Below are 16,026 nucleotides of genomic sequence, written 5' to 3'. Positions count from 1 at the left end.
TATATATTTGTGTAGCAACGTAAAAATTGCATGAACCAGAGATGCAAAAATATTACTTTCTTTATCTTTCATAACTAAACTTAATCGTTAGCTCCCTTTTCGGTCCAAAGAAAAAAACTTTGTTTAGTTACTCATATTTTTAGTGGTTTCTCAGTGATTTCAAATTTAAATCCAGTCAATTTCAAGATTTCTCTGATTCTCCCTGAGGCTGATGTGAATCATAAATGTATGTCAGCACGCAGCGTTTGGGGAAAGAGGGCATCTATTCTCCATATTGATTTGCCTTATGTTGAGTTCAGCTGAGACAAACAATAATCCTGTTACAAGCTTTGTTTGTCTGAGTGTCTGAAACTTGGGGGCCCGCCAAACTATTATTTTTAGTGGGATTATCATCCCTCTTTCAAATTGAAATTGTATGATTTACACTGTAGCAACTTATTCTTTCAATGACCACCAGAATCTTCCCTGTTTGTTGGCTTCATATTACATTTAAGAAGCTCTTTGTCTCATGAGAAAATATTTGGTAGCCCCGATTCTAACTAAAGCCTTGAGGACATCTGTGAGACTACAGAAAACCCTCACACCCTCCCTTTTTTCCTTCCTTCCTTCCTTCCTTCCTTCCTTCCTTCCTTCCTACTTAACAGTTTTTCAAATTAAAATTATTGGAGTGACATTGGTTAATAAAATCAAATAGCTTTCAAATGTACAATTTAATAATACATCATATGCATATTGTATTGTGAATGCCAGGTATTTACTAGGCACGGGTAGTAGAAGGTTCTTTCCCTAAAGAATTTCACTTTCTAATAGAATATGAGAACCAAAATAATTTAACCACCCCCAGCAACACACACACACACAAAGCTTGGACATTGAAAACTGAAACTACTTTTATCCAGAGTATACTGTCTATATTAACATAACTTAATTTTTTAATGAAACTCTTGCCAAGGCTAATGGTTTTAGCTCTTCAATGGAAAGCTTCACTAGGCAATTTGTACCCTCAAATGCCTTGAACCCCTTGCCTTGAAAATCCTTGCCTTGCTGTTTCATGGTCCTTACTCAATCCTGATCAATCCCCCATCTCCAACCCCACCCCTAAATTGAAAGACCACCTTAAACCAAACTTCAGTTCTCAGTAAATTCTGATCTTGCCTATCTGAGACACTGCCAAAGCGCTGTCAGGGTGGAGTTTTCCCTTACATGATAAGCAACAAACTCAGCTTTGCCTCAGCAAACCATCAACAGGCCATGTTGGTGACACCAGCGCTGTACAACGGTACCAGGTAACTCAGGAGCAAGCCCTGCTTCTAAGAAAAGGTATATTTAGTACATATAATTAGCTCCATTTCCTGTGAAAGATTATTAAGATTATTTTAAATGTATGTTTATGCATGATCAGAAGTCAGGCCTTTTATTGCTGCTTTGTGGTATGGTTTGCATACTCAGTAGAGGTTAGTTCTCAATGGATATTAAAAATGTGATCTTTGTTAATCACCATGTTAAGATTTACATAATGCAGGTTCTGTAAATGCCTCAGATATAGAGTTTAGGCCCTCTTGATAATGCCAGATGCTGAGTGTTTCTCACCTGTTCTGGACCCATGCTCCATTCGTCACCTGCTACTTTGATTAGTTTCCTAAAATATCTGACACAGGAGACACTATTTTTATATATTATTTTGATTAAGCCTTGTTCTTTCTATCTGCTGACCTACCCAGGTGTTATGGCAAATTCATATGTTGAAATTCTAGCCCCCAAGGTGATGGTTTTAGGAGGTAGGGTCTTTGGAAGATGATTAGGTCATGAGGGCAGAGCCTTCATTAATAAGCTTAGTGCCTTTTTAAAGAGGCTCAGAATGCTTGTGTGCCCCTTCTGCCACATGAAGATAAAATGAGAATTCTTACCTGGAATAGAGCCCTCACCTGATCGTTCTGGCACTCTGATATTGGACTTGCTACATTAAGACTTGTGAGAAATATCTGTTGTTTATAAGCTGCCCAGTCTGTAATATTTTGTTATTGCAGCCTGAATGGACTAAGAAGTGAACAATAAATACGATCCCTAAAATTCCTTTGTTAAGCATAGGTAAGACTTCCATTGGCCAGGGTTCTTAAGTGTAGGCAACCAAATGTGACCTAGCAAGTTTACTTGGAAAGGAATTTATGATAGTTCACAGAATTATTGGGAGAGCTAAAAGTACAGACTCTAGGCTGAGTTTCTGGGAACAATGCCCAGAATCACACTGAAAACTGGCTCACTAAGGAAGCTGCTGTTACCATTGGCCTTGAAACCCAATGCCTCTGCCACGATCAGGAAGATGTTGAATTGGGCAAGTGTTCCAGCCACTCCTGGCCTCAGAAGAACCAAACACACCTGCTACTATGCTGGTTGAGAGTGGTTTTCAAAGTGTGGTTCCTGGCAGCAGCATCAACATCACTTGATAGCTTGTTAGAAATGCAAATTCTCAGACCCCACCCCAGACCTATTGAATCAGATGCTCTCTGGGTAAGGCCTGATGATTTGCGTTTCTGATGCAGGCTAAAGTTTGAAAACTACTGCTATTTGAGGTTATTCATTTTTATCACTCTAAGACTTGTGCACATACAGGTGTATCTGCTTGGCAGAACGCAGGTCATATGAAGAACTCTAGCTACAAATGAGATTAAAAGAGTCTACAGTAGTAGTTCTCAAAATTTAGTTGTATATATGTATCACCTGGAGATCTTGTTAAACTGCAGATTCCGTTTTTGTGGATCTGGTGGTCAGTGCCAACAAGATCACGGGTGATGCCAATGCTCCTGCTGCGTGGACCGCAATTTGAGTAGAAAAAGTAGTACAGAAACACATGCTGGAATGGAGGTCAGAGGATTGTGACTAATCCAGTACTCAGTATCTCCTACTCACCTTCTCTTTTAATAAAAACTCATTACCTCCAAAATTTTCAAGAGAAAGAAATCCTTATGGCAAAGAGTCTGCTGAATTTTTGTGTATTTTCCTGTCTACTGACTTTACTTGAATAAGGGATTCACCATCTTTTTCTTTTCTTTTTTGAAAAACTTTAGAAGGCCTGGGTATGGTATTTTAGGAGACAAGTTGGATTTTTCTTAGAGCCTTTGTTAAACCAGACTTGGTAAGCAGTTCTTTAACTTTTTCTATGAATCTCTTTAGTCTTATAAGACTACCTCTCAATCAGAAAACAAACCCTACAAACTTAGTAACACTGTCACCAAGACTCTTGTTTCCACCACTGTTGAATGCCCACCTGCCGAGAGAGCCTAAAGTTGAGCTCTGATAATGGTAATTATTCCTGGAGGGTTCACATGGTTACCTGGTAGCCAGTAGATTAGATTTGAGCCCTTCCCTCATGGCTAAATCAGTTCTTTGTTTTCATAGAATATTCTCAAATTTCAGGAAAGGCTTTGCCTTTCCTGCCTGGAGAACTTCAGCCAGCATTACTATTTGTTATTTACATTTCTGCCTTATCATGATATTCCACCCAACATAGCCTTCCAGCAAAAGAGGTGTGACTGGCCTTATGATGTGCCCATTATCCAAAACCATGGCTGTGTTCTCTGGTGGGAGCTGTGTCTGCCACCTGGCTCTGCATGTTTCTAAATCAGAAGACAAAGAAAGGAGTCATTATTCTTGCCTGGTTGTGATATACATGCCGGTTACTAGGGGTAAATTGGGTTGTTGCTACACAATAAGAACAAAAAGAACTACATTTGGAACCCAGAGGATTCACTAGTATATTTTCTTGCTCAGTTGTCCTGGTTGCTAGAAAGCCATGAAAACCCAATAAAGAGATCACTAAGATTCATATTCCCTCAGGAATAATGATTTGGGTCATCTCACTATCTGAAGAACTCCGTCTAACTGAAGTATCACATAGGGTAAGGTGGATAGTGGCAGCTATCATTACTGATACAGACCTTGTGACCAGCTTTAGAAACAGGAACTGTAGCTACTTTATTTTATGTTAATTAATTTCTTTTTTCCTCCTTCATTCCTTCAGTACTATCTTACCTGAAAAAAGGAACTGGTGAGGGATCATGTGTTAGGTTTCAGATAAGAATATGGCCATGATAAGTAGTTAACGGGACCTCTCTGGAGAGACAAATATCTTGTCTGAACAAAGGATTGAAGTGGATGTTAAGGAGTAAAAGTGATGGACTTTGCTGGATATCTTCTGCTTATTATTCCAAATCAGGTGCATGCTTCTCCCACCTCTGCGCCTAGGGACACTGACTGCAATGAATGTCATTGTCTCCTTTCCTTCTGGTTTCCCAATGTTCATCTAACAGGGAGCACAAGCATGAGTTCTGAGGGAGGCCAGTAAAGTCAGGGAACTTGTTTTCCTGGGTCCCTGTGGGTTTGCTGGGTACTGGCTACTTCTGCAAACCGAAGGTCACAGCCTCTGTCAGAGACCCACTCCACATCACTCTCTCCTCCTCTGCGTTCTCTCCTTGCCCCTACGGGCCTAAGAGGTAATGACACCCACTGCTCTTAGCCCTGGGGTACTGCCTGCTTCCTCTGTTTTCTTATACCTTCCCCATTCCATTTGTAGCTAACTCCTTGGTTAAACTCTCCTTAAATCATCCATTTTAAGAGTGAAATCTAAGTCCTGCCAGGACCCTTTTTGATTCCTGAGTGAGTTTTGACAGTTTCCTCACTCCAGTGACCAAGATTTCTATACTAACTCCTTTTGTGGCTGAAGAATAATTAATTTTTACTTTAAGATTATTCCAAATAATATTTATCCATGTAAAAGATATCCCTTTAAACATTCTATCATGTTGGCATGAATTAAAGTTGCATGGAAGTAGTTTCCAGTAGGTTAAAACAAGTGGGAGCCTCTGACACCGAGAGCATGGTGAGCATGAAAGAGCACAATCTAGTGTGCACTGAATAATTTTACATGCCTCCTAACCACTGGTTTTTAACTTTGTCAGTATATTCCATCTTCAGATAATTTCTCTGTATTTTTTTTTTTTATCATCAAATGATATTTTCTTTTTCTTTTTTTGGTTCTTAATTCAAAATTTTAATTCTGTTGAGAAATAAGTTATAATTTGTGGTATTTATTTCTGTGATTTCCTACAAAACTGTGTTTCTAAGAGCATAGTAACCATATCTATTTTGCTTATTCCTAGATATAGACATGAAGACAAATAAATCTTTGTTGAGAATATGAATTAAACTCACTTTTTTGGATAGAAAGAAAGAGGTATAAGGGCTTTAATTTGGTTTATGTTACTAAGTATGTATGTGATATTAGTATCACTGATGTGATTGGTTTTCAGATTACCTATACTATTTTTCACCACAAATCTAACATTTTTAGTAACATTATACATATTTTTCTCTTGGGCACCACGATTAAAATTAGGAGAATTTATTTTTGTAATTGAGAATAAAATGACATAAATAAGTCCACAGATTTGCATGTATCCGCTTTAAAGTGAATGAATAATGAGTAAATGAAGATGAATAAACAGATATTCGTCTTAAGAGGAGAACATTGTAGGAGAGAGACAAAGCTGCACTATTCTTGCCTGGGAAATGTCGGGGAATGAGGGCATTGAACTTGTTAGTGACAATCTTTTCAGATGAGCCCTGCAGAGGACATTTCATTCAGCTCACTTATCTACTTACTCAGTTTAACTGGTTGTTACAGTTAGTAAATATTGTTTATGAGCTCTTGTGCACTAGGTATTGTTTCAGGTACTGGGCATTTATCAGTCAACAGAACATATCTGGTACTCCTTTCACTTAGTGTCCAGTCCAGGAGAGATTCTTTAGATTTAAAACAATATTTCCTATGCTACCCCTGTTTTTTCTGAACTCTAGGTTGATTGATCATGGCTACTGCCGACACTTATAGAAGCAAGGGCTATCAATTCTTTTGTTGTCATGAGAGAGAAAAGAGACAGAGGATTTTAGATTAAGGCCAAAGCTGAATTCTATGAAACAACTGTATACACTTGATTTGTGAAACATCAGTGAACTATTGAGAAAACTGGATGGGCAGGACGTTGTGGTTTCTTAGTAAGTGGAAGCACTGAGATTATTTTGGTCAAGTTGGTATAGGCTTATTGAAGATGAACTGTATCGTGGATAAAGAGATCACAAAAGCGAGTTGTTAAATAACAAAAAACAAGATTTTTCTTCTGGAATTACATATGAGCTGAATGAATTTTGAGCAGGAGAATTTTAAAAAGGGGATTTGGCAGCGATATAGATATAGCCAATAATGATATAGAGGAGTCAAGGGTACTAAAATTTTATTTTTTCTTTACTGTTATTGATATTCCTCCCTTTAGGTGGCAAAGCCTAATTTTCCTCTTTTTCAGTATGGATTAGATTTAGTGACTCAGAGACAATAAATTAAATAAAGTGGAAGTGATGGTAGACAACTTTCAATACATGGTTATTAAAGCATTGGGGCTTCCTTCTTGCTTTTTCCTTGGCTCTCTTGCTCTGGGGGAAGCTAGCTACCATGTGGAGGGAACACTTAAGTAGCTCTATGAGAGGTCCATGCAGCAAGGTATGAAGGCTACATGTCAACAATCTATAATAAACTGAGGCCTCTAGCCAACAATCATGCAGTTGAGCCATGTTGGAAATGAATCCTTTAGTCCCAGTCAGTCCTTCAGATGGTTGCAGCTTCAGCTGACATCTTGACTGCAACCTCATGAGAGACTTTGTGCCAGAACCACCCAGCTCAGATGCTCCTGGTTTCCTGATCCACGGAAATTGTGAGATAACGCATGTTTGTTTTTTTAAGCTGCTAAATTTTAGAGTAATTTGTAACACAGCAATAAATAATCTAGCAGGAAAAAAATACATATCTGTGGGCTTATATTTGCACAGTACGAGTGCCTACATGTCAGAGCCTTCGAGATATAATTTATAAGATGAAGGGTCTCAACTTTGGGATGAAGTCAAAGCAGTGGGGCTGACCATTCATGTGGGTGTGGTGAGGTAGAAGGGCGAACATATGAAGTTCAGGTTATCATGAGGGAACAAGAAGGGAAAGATCTCAGCTGGTAGAAGCCAGAGGGGGCAAAAATCTTCTCCATCTCAGTAAATCAAATGACAATTTAGAGTTCATGTACACAAAAGAGTAGATCTAGGGCTATATCTTGGTATCTTGTAGTACCAAATGTGGGTCTTCACAAGTGTCAGTTTACTTTTGTTGTCTTTAGCAAGGAAAGGAAACGAGAAGAAAAGTGATATACAAGAGCTAATAATTCTGCTATTGGAGGAGGAGCTCACTGCTTTATCAGTGCATTTATTGCCTGGGGCAGGGGAGGAAGGTCATCCTAATGGCCAGAAGGCATGGCTGGTGCCTGACTTGTCCCCTCGACCCCAGTTCTTATGTACTATCTTGCACTGAGGAGTTACCAATAAAAATTTACTTAAAAATGAATGAATAAGTTAAGGAAAGGAGAATGAAAAAGCAGAAGGGTAGGAGAGAGGGAGAGCAAAGATGGTATAAGAGTAAGAAAATCAAAGGGAGAGGAAAATGGATGAAAGGAATATTAGAAGAGAGAAAGAGAAAAAGGAAAAGAGAGACCTGAGAAAGGGGAAATGGGAAAGGGAAAAGAAGGAAGAAAGAAAAAGGGAGGTGGTAGACAGGGCCACTGCACTGGAGCATGAGAATGAGAGTGAGACTTGAGGAGGAAGCTTATGTTCTCAGGTCCAAGAAGCGGCTGTGAGAGGCAGCTCAACTGGGAAGTCTCACCAGGCTCCCGCTTTGTCAACCTGACAGCATCCACCACAATCCCCTCACTCCATTGTTGGGACTTTTTTGTTTTTTATATGATGCCTAATACTTTCTGTGACTTTGCCCTCAAGCAAAGAACCACAAAAAATCATAGTTGTGTAATTCACAATTTGGGACATGTTTTCATGATTTTAACAAAAGAACCACCATATAGAGATCACTGTTGGCTTCTTTTTTTTTAATTTTTTTAAATTTATTTATTTTTATTTATTTTGTTTTTTTTGTTGTTGTTGTTGGCTTCTTACGATGCGTTTCCCAGGCTTTATGATTATAAAAGTTATGATCAAAAGAGCTTAAAAAATACAGATTCCTGGGCTTAAGTCTTACTGAATCAGTCATTTATTTATAAGATTCTCCGAATACATAATTTTTTTTTGCTATCCATGGGAATTTCCCTAAAAAATATCTTACTCTACTATCTCAACCCAGTTTACCTCAGTCTAAACCAAGTGTCCCATTCTAATTACTAACCAAAAGATGTTCTTCGATGCCAGTGTTTCTCAAACTATCTGTAGTGAAATACAAGGTTTTTGTAACTTCCAAATTGTCACAGACTATTTTTTTATATAAAATACTATAAATCGAATTAATTGAAAAATAAAATAAAAAGACATACAAAAAAAGTCCACATTTTTTTTTATTAATTTCAACAGACATAAGATACTCTGTCAAATTGCTATAAAGGTTTCTACATGCTTATCCTGAATTTTTGTATTAATCTCCTAGGGGATCAGGGCAAACAGCTACCGGGCTGCAATGCAGGGCCTCCTTAGGGATTTCTGTTCCTACCTGAACAATTCTAATCATCTCTCTTCCACCTAGCAACAGTTACTACCTCAGTTCAATTTCTATGACAGTGAAGTTTAAACTCTCCAAAAATCCTGCATGCAATTCTTACAGACATGCATGGGAAGACCAAATAATTGGGCCCGGCTTATTAGCGACTTGCCACAAAGTCCCCTCCCTCTAGCTGACACTAATTTCCTGTCCCCAAGCCAATCTGTAATCCATTCCAAGAGTTCTTCCCCTAAGCTATGCTTTTGATGTTGTAAATCAATCCGTGTGTCATGCAGTTATATCACATGCTTCTCTGATATCCAGCTGTCCACTGTTTCACCCTGATCTATTCATTAGACAGTATGCTCAAAGGATTGAAGTCAATTAATGTGGAAGGGCACAGTGTTTCTCTAGTGTTCCTCACTTGTGGGTTGATGCTAGTAGTTCTGCAAATTATCAATTAACTCGCTTTCTTCTGTTGCCTAGAGACATGATTTTCAATATGTTTTCATGAACTTTGAAGTTCATGAGCTGGGTTCCTCTTTATTTATTTATTTTTTTATTTTATTCCCTAAATATTTGGAATGTGTATGTGTTTTATTATCCAAATATGGACTATGAATTTCCTTTTTTTTCCTGGATTAAAATGTAGTGAAAAGTTGCAGGAAAAGACATCACCTTAGTTTCGGAACAGTCTCCATACATTAGAATATAGAAATAAGATGAAGAAAGAAAAGATATGCTGGTGTAAGTCACCATTATTCCATTGTCTGGATTTTCAGTGATCATCCTCCCCAGATCACTTTCACATTCCTTTTTCTCAAATCACCTGACTACTTACTAACGATTCAGTTTCAACAACTGGCCAGATAGCTCTGAGTGTGTCTGGTTGGCATCTTAATTTCAGCATATACCAAATAAATTTAACATTTTCTTAAACCAAATATTTGACTTAACCGTTACTCAGCGTGATATCTTGGTGTTTGAATCAACTCTCTTCTTATGTAGGTAGCTGTAAAGAATTCATTTCTGCAAGGTGTAATCTATCATTTCTCGGCTGCAGCCTAGACTCTCATTATTTTTACCTGGAGAGTTAGATTAAATTATTTCATCTCCTTCAGCCACACCTAATGTGTTAACCCAACTTAACACAACCACCAGATCAGTTTATTTTATTTTAATTCACATCAATTTATTTTAAAGCACAGCTTGACCTTAATGATTTCACGTTACCAATAGAGTACAAGTCACATTCCTTAGCATGGTGTTCAAGACCTCTGTATCCCAATAAGTACCCTTAACTTCTGCAAACAGAAACAGAAACTTTCAAAAATACATACTTCACAGTGTTCCATCTGTGTGCATTTGCATTCCGTTTTGCTGGAATGCCCCAGTTCCCAAGTGTTATAGTTCTATCTATTGTTTCCCATTTACAATCTCTACCTCTCTCAAGAAGTCTTCTCTAATTAATTCGTTCAAAAATAATCCCTCTGCCTTGCCTCCCATAGTATTTTTTATTTCTCTTTTTTAAATTTTATATAAATATGCATTTCTTACATCATCTGTTAAATTGTAAGCAGTTTAGTTAAATATTTAAATTGCATTTCATTATTAGAACACAGTTTTAGAAACCATCCAATACTATGTGTGTGCGCTTTTTTATTTTTAAATGATTATTTTGATGTAGAGGATTTTGGAGTAGACAGACCTGAATTCTAATCCTGCCTCCACCACATTTTTGTTTTATATTTTCAATCCTTAGTTTTCTCATCTGTAAAAAGAGGATGATAATAATAGTGCCCATTCCATAGATTTTATGTGTATATGAAAGTCAAATAATCTATATCAAGCACTTAGAGCATATCTCATATGTACCAGGTGCTCAATAAATGTTGACTGTTGTTATACCATGACTGAGAGTAAGGGAGTTTAATAATGAAATCATTTGTATGCCAAACATATTTATTTTGTAGTCTACAGCCTTCATTACCTGGGATTCCTAAAGAATAAAATCATTTGAGAAACACTACAGAATCAGCTGAAACTCTCTCACATTGGGATGATAATCCAAGAAATGTCAAGCAAATACAAACATAACTCTTCCTTGTGCACAAAGTATTTGCCCTCCTCTCTATCATTTTGTGAGTTCTCTAACAAGATTAATTTAACTCCCAAAGATAGCTAAGGTATGTTTCTTGCTATGTGAAGATTTATAATCTAGTTGGGAGAGATAGTTCTATATATGTAGAACTATAATACAAAGCCAACGATAATATGGTAAGGTAAATTTCACTAACACCTCAATAAGAGTTATGAAGTCCTGTTTATCTAATAAATATACAAATTCAAAGATTTGGGGTTGAGTTCAGGGGCATCAAATATTTATTATAATAAAAGAAAACATTAGTTCTTCAAGGCATAAAGCTTTTCCTCAAACTAAATTTGGAAGCGATTTATTTTATTAGTTTCCATATAAGGCACAATATAAAATAATAGAAAAAATTTTCAGCTGTCTTGAAGGATGTGAATGACTTCAATAAGTAGAAAAATTTGGAGGTCATCCTAATGAAAACAATTAAGAACATGGCAAGGGAAGAGTGATGGAAAATCCCCTTATCTTTGGGGATTATTGCTTGGATATTTTAGTCTTCTTCTACACACCTCAGACAAACTTAAAACTTCTAAGGTGAAGAAAATGCATGAATAGCTACTCAGGAAGAGAGCCACTCTTTGGAACTCTCTACACTTCTCCAATAAAAACCAAGTGAAGGAGTATCTTCCAATCATTTTCTCTTTACATTTTGCTGTATGAAGTAGCTATGATGATGCTAAGCATGGATAGTACAAATAGATAAAATGCAATCATATATGCTCATCATCAATAATATATGTTCATTACCATTCATAAAAAGAAAATGAGTTGGTCATAGCAGGTATCAATATCTTTTTTGGTAATTAGAAAAACATTATAAACACATCTATAACAAAGTTTTAGGTAAGGTTTAGGTGTCTTTCTTTTAGATATATTTATTACCAGGTCTGTGCATTTACTGTGCATTATACCAGTAATAGGTATAATAAAATGACTATGACATTAATTTGTAAAGCTATGGTTCTTTTCCTCTTAAAGTGCTTTGAATATTTTATTCTCCTTCAATGACCCAATTTCTTAGAGACGAGAGTCTAAGGAGGCCTTTTTTTTATAGAGAAAGTGGGCATTTTTCTCCTTAAAAATCATATAAAAAATAGGACAAAGTACTTTGCCAGCATGGGATATTAACATAAAACACATGGAAAGTGCTGCTGTCACAAAATAGCTTAGACTTTTTTTTTTTCCTTAGATCCAATTTATCACAGCGTTCTGAATTTGAGAATAACTTTTTCGGTAAAAATGACTCTTCACTCATCTATGTGAACAAATGGGACTTTAAGCATAGCATCACAAGAGGATTTCCTATGCTATGTTAAGACCCCAATATAGGGACATTCCATTGTGAATATAAATAACCCCAGTCCCTCTAAACACGCCTCTCCATATGGTTTTGCTTAACAATGCAGCAGATGCCCTGGATGGAAACCACCTCTTTAGCTATAGGCAGGCCAGCAAGCTTCTGTCACTGTGTTCTAACTGGTAGGTCAGTGGACATAAATGCCAAGAGGGGCAATCCCTTGACAGTCAAACTTGCAGGCAACTTGGGCATTTTAAGGCGCCTCTACCTTAGGAGTCTGCCAGGTTTGTTCTTTTACGTGTGAGGCCATGTCAATTTTTTTCCCTAGGTTTGATGCTTCAGAGAAATCTACTGGGATTAAAGCCAAGAAAGAAAGGACTAGATGAAGATGTATAGTCAACACTGACATTGATTATTTTTTCCCACTACTTTTCATCAAATGAGCGCTGAGAATCTCTTATCTTGTGTTATCAATGAAAATCTCTCCAATTAACCTCACTGATCATGTATTCCTGGATGTAAGAAATTCATTGTAAAAATTCTTAGGAGACTAAAAATTTTCTGGATTAAAACAAAACAAATTACAAATTTAAACAAAACTTTTGAGAAAACCCCTATGCCAGAATCTAACTCTTACTGAGGTGTTAGTAAAATTTACCGTCCTATATTACCGAGCTGTGAAAAAAGAGGATGCTGCCTACTTTCTCAGTCCATCTCTTTTCCTCAAGTTTCTTGATTCTTTTTGATCTTTGATTCCTGATTCTTAACATGCTGCCAAACCCTCTTTCTCTTATTCTAATAAGAAGTTAAGAAGGTGGATTTTGATAACTATATTTACTTACTTTACTAAAAAAAGAATTACTAGCATTCCAAATCCCACTGGCTTATTTGTATAACTATGTCTCCAACTTACATACCAATTCTTGACAAAAATTGTCATTTTTTTCATCTTTGAAGCATCTTTCAGCTAATCGTATTGAGCGTCATTCATGTGTCAGGATGTACTAGGTACTTAAATTTTTGACAAACTGAAGGATGAAGAAGAAATGGAAGTCCAGAAATTTGACCTACTTTGGGCCAAATCTTAGAAAATAGCAAAACTGAGTTGAGAATATAGTTTTCTTTCTCTCTATAGTTTAAATTATTTTTTTTACTATGCCTTGCTTTTATCTGTAGACTGCAAATTGAGGCTATTTTACTGTCTAATCTTTTTTTTTTTTTTCCTCTATTGGATTTTATATTTTCTAGAAATAGAGAACTTTATTTTTCTTCTAATATACAAGAACTGTGGCTACCATACTTATACTGATGGTAGAAACAAATTTACTGACTCTGGAATTAAGAAAACATATTGTCTCATTCTTACATCAATTACTTCTTGTCATCTGTATTGGCCTTCCTCCTTCTATAGCTCATGTTCACAGAACTGAGCTTTTGTCCTGGTCTCCATTCCCAGGAATTGGGATGTGTTAAAAATACTCAAAGCCTGCCTAGAACACTTGGACAAGGCCCTCCTGCCTTTCTATGAGGGCTTCTCTAGGGAGATCATAAAAAGGAAATAAGAAATCAATTTATTATTAGGTGCAGCTTTGATATAATTGAGATGAATTTTCAAGAGAATTCCTTTTGCAGGTTAAAGACTTAAAATATTTGATGCCCCTGAACTCAACCCCAAATCTCTGGACTTGTATATTTATTAGATAAACAGGACTCTAATATTTTGCCTTCAAGTAGCCGAACAGAATATTGATATTCTAGGCATTATCCAGGGTTTAACCTGAACTGACAATTTTATAGCTTCTTATGAAAGAGAGAAATGATATTCAGGAAGAGTCAAAATAATTTCTATCCATCTCTCTCTCAGTATATTTCAAATTTTATCCTTCATTGAGCTTTTACCAGAAAGTATATAAGAAGTTTTTATTTTCTACTGGGCAAAAGACTAAATGCTTTATATGATTTATTTCATTTGAACATAAAATCAAGCATTATATTTACATTGTAGATATTATCATTTCATTTTACAAATCGTGAAACAGGCTCTGAGAAGTTAAGGAAAATTTTACAGTAATTACTCAGCTAATAATTAAGAGAGACAGACTTTGAACATGTATATTCCTAATATCCAAGCCTTGGTTTGGCCTAGTTCGTGATATGACATAAAACCATGAGTTAGGTTTAATTGTTATGTTCTCTATTTTATTGAGGCTCAACATGAGAAGTGGTAATATAGAGAATAGTGATTTTTTAATTCTTTGTAAAATCACCTATGAAAAGTTTTTCTATTAGTTTTCATTATGCCTTATATGGAAACTAATAAATCACTTCAAATTTGGTTCAAGGAAAAAGCTTTATCTCTTAAAGAACTAACGTTTTCTTTTATTATAATAAATAGAAGTATATATGTAGTTATTATTATGATGATGATGATGATGATTATTATTGCTTTTTTTTCCTAGAAAATTCAAGACTGAATTTTAAAGCCCAGTCATGGAAATTATCTTAGGAGGAGATTAGGAGGTTGACGTATATTCTTTTTTATTAAATTTTTTCTTCTCATTGACAGTTTGCTTTTATTCTGTCTGAAATCCAGTTTTGAAGATAAAAATGTTTATTAATGTAGAACCATAATCAAAACATATATTTTTAAAATGAAACATCTCAAATTTATCTCTTATCTTCCTATCTGTTGTTTTTTTTCAAATTCTGAAAGCTGAATTTTTCGTCATAGCAAATCTTAAACATTACTCTTTCAAAGCTTAAGTTGAATACTTATTTAAGAAAAAGCTTGTAACATTCTTTTAAAGGACATAACTTACAAATTATATCAGATTAAAAATGATGAAATGCCAAGTCTTAGTTCACAGTTTATTTTAAATTTTATGAGAGTTTGCAGTTGTCTTCTTTTCTCCTCCTGTCCTCCCCTGAAACATTCCAGTCATTATCACATCATATTTATAGCAATCTTTCCTCTGAAAATGTGTTCATGGAACACTGACCATGTTTCATATATAAAAATGAATCCAAACTAAATTGATTGAAAATATACATATTGTGTTTGAGTTAAGATATTGTCAAAGCAACTGAGTAACTGGTTACCTTGGGCACTTCAGGTGTTCGATGCAAATCATTATTTGGCTAAGTCTGTGCTAAAATAAATTCAGATAGTTACTTGGCATTGTGACAAACAAAAAAAGTTGGCTAAATTTTGAATTTTCCAAACAGTTCTGTTGATGTCCACTAGGATAATTAGCTTTAGAGGTTTTCAACAGTGCTTTGATATGATCTGTCTGGCTTGATGCAATTTGCTTTTCTGACTATATAGGGCAGAGGGCATCTCATGCACTGAATCCCAAAGATGTGAACTAAGCATTGTTAACTCCTACAGCTCTTCTCTTGAAATAAAACTACGTGCAGTTTAAAATATGCACATCTACTCCCTAATATTTGTGCATACTTATTTGTGTATTTAACTTGCTGTATGTATGAAATATCCTTTATTCATCCTGTCTTCTTTTCCTTGTTGAGTTTTAGAAAACTTTCTCTGCATGAGCAGGGGTCTTAGAATAGATGCAGGAGAGAACATTATTAAGCTTGTAACAAGATAACCTAATTTGTCAGACTATTACAGCTGACAGATCGAATGTGTGTACCTTTCAGGGCAAATGTTGAAAACAGTCCCAGAACAAAACCTTTGGAGAGAGAGGTTGTTAATAAATTGCCAAATTACTTGAATTGTGATGAAAGAGAAATATTTTTTCCTGTTATTGATTAAATAGTTTATTTATTTCGAAAAAGGAACGAAGAATAATTTTTGTATTCTAATTATAGCTGAATCCCAGGTTTGGTGATGTTCGTTCTGGATTTTACTTTTCCCGAATATATTGCTAGTAGCCAGATCAAGATAATTCTCTAATATAAATCCTATGGTCAAACTTCTATATCTTTAGTATTCTGATGTTAGAAGTGGCAATATCTAATAATTGTGCTCAGAATTGTGGAGATTAC

The sequence above is a fragment of the Pteropus medius genome, unplaced genomic scaffold, assembly GCF_902729225.1.
Source record: "Pteropus medius unplaced genomic scaffold, Ma_sr-lr_union100, whole genome shotgun sequence".
Classification (NCBI taxonomy): domain Eukaryota; kingdom Metazoa; phylum Chordata; class Mammalia; order Chiroptera; family Pteropodidae; genus Pteropus; species Pteropus medius.
The sequence above is the reverse complement of the archived record's forward strand: the minus strand, read 5'-3'. Positions refer to the sequence as shown.